This window comes from Triticum aestivum, chromosome 4B, assembly GCF_018294505.1.
Source record: "Triticum aestivum cultivar Chinese Spring chromosome 4B, IWGSC CS RefSeq v2.1, whole genome shotgun sequence".
NCBI lineage: Eukaryota > Viridiplantae > Streptophyta > Magnoliopsida > Poales > Poaceae > Triticum > Triticum aestivum.
The window spans coordinates 312,528,660-312,534,408 of NC_057804.1; positions in this window are offsets into that span (position 1 = coordinate 312,528,660).

The following is a 5,749-nucleotide window of genomic DNA, read 5'->3' on the forward strand; positions in this document are numbered from 1 at the left end:
TATACAATGGGCATCATTTTCCCTAAGTTAAAGTTTGTATTCCGAAAATAGTCTCGCGGTGTGATCGAGAGAAGACCAAATCATATTGCAGTGGATGTTCCTCCATCATGTGTGGTTCATTCTCATGGTTCCAGCTGTTGGTGAAACCACTTATGTTTGCAAGAGGAATTGTAGACTTCACAAACAAATTTGTCTTTCAGTCTGTACTGAATGTTGGCCAAGAGAAGCATCCATGTTAGTAGGAAGAACAGATGTTTTTTCTAGATCTTTGCTTTTGGAGCTACATATTTGTATATGATCCGTGAATTATTGAGATGCATTAACATGTTGATCTTATGTATGGGAATCGTACTAGTTAGTTTTAGTTGCGATGCAAGATCCGAAGTGGCTGATCTTTGCTTTTGGAGCTACATATTTGTATATGATCTGTGAATCATTGAGATGCATTGACAGTTACTTATTTCTGTTCGCTCAGTGTTTACAAGTTACTGATCGATCACTAGCTAGCCTACAAATGCGCTCCTGGCAGTTTTATTTGTGACGCAAGATGCGAAGTGGCAGTTTTTTGAATAAAAATGCCTACCTCTGAAGAAGCTGACAAGCTACACTATCGATCCTACATGGATAAAAATGCCTACCTCTGAAGAAACTGACAAGCTACACTATCGATCCTACACGGATAAATAGCGGATCACGCATGTACTACCTCCTTTCTGGTTTGCAGGGCTCAATTCAAGAAACGACCTACTCGATCCTACACGAATAAATAGCAGATCACGCATGTACTAGTACCTCCTTTCTGATTTGCAGGGCTTAATTCAAACCTCTCACCAACCAAGGTACTCCCTCCGTCTGGGTTTATTAGTCCCGTGAGGAAAGCAGGAAGACCAAGGCATGGCAATAATTAACGTCATGCAAAAGTTTAAGCCTAATTAATTCCAGCGATTCAAGTGGCTGCATGCGTACCCTCGGCTGCGACTCGTTGCATGCTACTTCGCATACTGCCTGCGAGCGATTCTGAGTGCCTGCATGCATCCGACCGTAATTAAGGCAGCTAACTGATGCGAAAAAAGATACGCTTTAATTGTTGCGGGCTTTTTAAATCCGTGAAATCATTATTGACAAGGAGGGAGATGATTCGAATGCACTCGTTTGACCGCCATGCCGGCGTGCGACCCAGACGGGACGGGACGGCACAGTCTTAATTTCAGTTTCCCTAGTTTTCCACGGCAAGCTGGCGTGCTAAGCCATTATGCATTGAATTCCGATGACCGTCGCGCTACCTTCCCCCCATAAGTACTGTTTCCCGGCCTTCTCCAGTGCCATCGTGACCCAACTCACCATATCCTCATAAGCCCCCACTGGCCCGACGTCGATCGCCACGTCCGCCATGCCCCCGCCCGTCCGCGGTAGGCAACGCCGGAGGCGGTCACTGCCGGAACTAGTGTTTGGTTTTTCATCGGAAGGCAGACGGAGGGAGGAGGCATTCTATCTGTCTTTAGATGGCAATGCGCAGATCGAGGAGTTGTTCGAGCGCGACCGCATGGTGGAGGAGCAGGAGTTGTTGGAGCGTGACCGCCTGGCGTAGGAGCAGCGTATCGCCGATTTGCGCCGCCAACGGGACATGGAGCAGCAGTGCACTGACGCTCTGAGTCGCGAGCAGAGCGCCCGCAACTGGGCCGACTATGTGGAGGCCGGCGCCCGGCAAATAGCCCTGGAGGCTGTCGGGCATGCACACGTTCACGACGCTGATTTTTACTACCAGCTCGTCAAGTGGGTTTCCCGCTTGGATGCCGAAGCTTCGGTGGACCACGCCGGCATGGAAAGGGCCAATGCGCGCGAGCAACGCACCCTATCGCACCTCTGGCAAGTCCGAGGCAAGGCACAGGATGCTGGTGCCGGCGTTTAGCGTGTACCGCCGGCATCGTCTAGTTAGCTAAGAGTAAGTTAGTACTTGTCTAGTGGGAGTAGATAGTTAACTTGGCTGTGATGGTTGTCAACGTGGAAGTTCAGTACTCTATATGTGGATCGGACCTGATACTTTGCTCTGAATGTTGAACTTTCTGTTTGAACGTATGGAATGGGCTGTTATTTTTTTAAATGGGTTGTATTTGTCCTCCACGGGTTTAGAGGCTGACTTTTGGGCCTGGCAAGTTGACGCGTACACAATCAGGAGATGATTTTACGTGGAGAGGATGACAGTAGGGACCCGCCAAGGTCATGGCAGTACGCAAGCAAGTGCCTCCTTATTTCAAGCCAATAAAAAATGGCTCCTCCTAGTGGATTTCTGACATCTGGGTCCCATGCCATTGTCAACGTAGTCAATAAATGAGAGAATTGCACAATGAGCGGCGGACACCAGGGACCCAGCAGCTCGCCAAGTTATTTTTGTTTTGGGTTAATTTGATAAATGCCTCCGAGAAATGCAACTGCAATTTCCAAACTTTGAAAATGCCATTTCATGCCATTTCTAGTGGCATTTTTTGAAGTCTGGAGTGGCATTTTTCAAAGTTTGCAAACTGCAGTAGCGTTTTTCAAAGTTTGCGAAAATTGCAGTGGAATTTTTCAAAGTTTGGAAATTGCAGTGGCATTTTTATGAATTGCCATAATTGGAGTGGCATTTATCTAATTTGTTTTTGAGACGGAAGCAGGGTGTCAACTGGGCTGTGCGGGACACTCTGGCCTGTCTAGACAACCTTTTCTTTTATGTTTACCACAGACCATCCCAGTAGTTTTTTTTTTCTTTTTGAAAATGGCTAGCCCAGTTTTTTTGTGATTTGTCAAGTAAGTCACTTTATCAGGCCTGTTGGGCTAGACGAGGAAAGCTTCATTCGGCCGACCGAGAAAATGGCCTATCAGTAATGAGAAATGGGCTGCACATTTTTAAAACACATCAAACCGGCAATTAGTTTCAAATATCTTTTTTTTCATTCCGAGATTTTAAATTGCATTGTTTTTTATGTGTGGACAATTTATTGGATTTTATATTGGTATACATTTATTTTTAAAATCAGTCTGAATGTGACTCGAAATTTCAGGATTAAAAACAGTTCAGACCATACCGACATATGCAAAATTTCGTATAATTTTTTAACCGTGGCCACAATATGGGCTGTAATGCTAACAAAAAGAATATGGGCTCCAAAAAACCCGTAAGAATTAGCAAATGGGGTGTAAACTATTTGAAATAATGGCAGATGGGTTGTATGCTGTTTTCCACAGATTTGAGGCTTTCCACAGATGGCCTGTATACTGTTGGATGTCCATCCAACGGCCGTCGTGCTTCTTCAATCTCTGCTCTTCCTGCTCCAGCCGCTCAAACAAGCGTCGGCGGGACTGCCTGCTCCCTCCTCTCCGCGGCCGGCTGTGCTGCCACGCATGCCTCACCCCCCACCGTACTCCCATTGCTGGCCTAGCTATCCCTCTACTCACCCTCAGTCCCACACATGCTGTTATGCTCCGGCGACGGCAGACGAACCAGTAAACCCTCGTACTCCTCCGCGTGGGAAACAACTGCCGAGTATTCCCTGGCTCCGTGTCGTTCCCTTCCTAGGCCTCTCCATCGTCCACTGCCCTGGTGCTCTCGGCGCGTCCTGGTCAACGTGGTCAATGAACGACATCCATCGGAAGTGGACTGTACGTGGAGAGGCTGACAGCTGGGTCCACGGCCGCACGCAAGGAAATGCCTCCTTATTACGCGCAAAATAATGATTCCTCCACCTGACATCTGGGACCCACCGAAAGGGCCTCTGTATTTCCGGAAAAAACGTTACCGCCACTGACAGCTCGGACCCACCAGCTATATCTTCGCACGCAAGGAAGTGCCTCCTTATTATGCCCAAAAAAAGAATACTCCCCCTGCTAGCTAGGACCCAGTATAGTGGGTCTACTAAGTTGACAGGGACGAAGGGATTTGTCAACTTAGTTAATATGCACGATTCTAGCTCGACTGACCGTACGATTTCCAACCAACGGCCGTAGTGCTTCTTCAACCTCTGGTCTTCTTGCTCCAGCCGCCCAAAGCAGCGCCGGTCGTGCCGCCTACTCCTGCCTCCCGTGGCCGGCTGTGCTGCCGTGGAGGCCTCACCGCCCCCATACTACTCCCACCGCTGGCCACGCCATCCCTCCACTCCACTCACCCACACCCCTTGTTATTCTGCGGCGATGGTAGCGCAGTCGAACCAGTGAACCCTCGTACTCCTCTCCGCGTGGGCATCCACAGCCGTGTCTTCCCCGGCTCCGCGTCGTCCCCTTCCTAGGCCTCACCGTCGTCCACCGCCTTGGTGCTCTCGGCGCAGCATGGTCAATGTGGTCAACGACCGAATTCCATCGGAAGAATACTGTACGTGGAGAGGCTGATAGCTGGGTCCATGGCAGCTGCAAGGAAGTGCCACCTTATCACGCGGAAAATAATTATTCCTCCACCTGACAGCAGGGACCCACCGGACGGGCCACAAGTATTTCGCGACGTTTGCCCCTGACTGTTGGGACCCACCCGACGGGCCACCATATTTCGTGAAAAAAATGTTCCCCCTGCTGTCAGCTCGGACCCACCGGAAGTGCCTCCTTTTTATGCACAAAAAAATGAATACCCCCTGCTAGCTGGGACCCACCTTGGTGGGAGGCTGACTTGTGGGCCTACTAAGTTGACGGGGACGGAGGGCTTTGTCAACTTAGTCAATATAAATGATTCTAGCTCCAGTGACCGTACGGTATCCATCCAACGGCCGTAGTGCTTCTTCAACCTCTGGTCTTCTTGCTCCAGCCGCCCAAAGCAGCGCCGGTCGTGCCGCATGTTCCTGCCTCCCGTGGCTGGATGTGCTGCCGTGGAGGCCTCACCGCCCCCTACTATTCCCACCGCTGGCCAGGCCCTGCGATGACGGCAGCCTCACACCGCAGCCGAACCAGTGAACCCTCGTACTCCTCTCGGCGTGGGCTTCCACTGCCACGTCTTCCCCGGCTCCCCGTCGTCCCCTTCCTAGGCCTCGCCGTCGTCCACCGCCCTGGTGCTCTCGGCGCGGCGTGGTCAACGTGGTCAAGGAACGAATTCCATCGGACATGGACTGTATGTGGAGAGGCTGACAGCTGGGTCCACGGCCGCAGCAAGGAAGTGCCTCCTTATTACGCGGAAAATAATTATTCCTCCACCTGACAGTGGGGACCCACCGGAAGGGCCACCATATTTCGCGAAAAAAATGTTTCCCCCCCTGACTGCTGGGATCGACCAGCTACACCTTCGCACGCAAGGAAGTGCGTCCGGGCAAAACAAAACGATTCGGCCCTCTGACTGTTGGGACCCACCAGCTACATTTTCGCACGCAAAAAGTGCCTGACAGTCGGGACCCACCTGGTCGAAGCGTATGTAGCGTTGTCATTCTGGTCACGAACGTGTACGTACATACTGGTCGTTGTAGAGGCGCGCACGTGTCGTAGTAGAGGCGCGCACGTAGCATGTACACGTACGTACAGCGGCCAGGGTGCAAGAAAGAAAATACGGCCATGTATGTGTACATACGGGCGGGGTGTCGAACGCCTACTCACGCATACGTACGGCGAGGGCTCGTGTACATGGTTGGGTCAGAACGGAGAAACAGCATCGTCGTCGTGTTCATGGGGAGCCAAACCGGCTGGGTCGGAACAGAATGCGTGGTCGTGTTCATCGGGAGGGCTTGGACGGAACAGGTGATGGAAACGAGGCTTGGCGTACCGCACAATGGAGGAAACGGCCTTGTGTTCGACCGGCCATGTT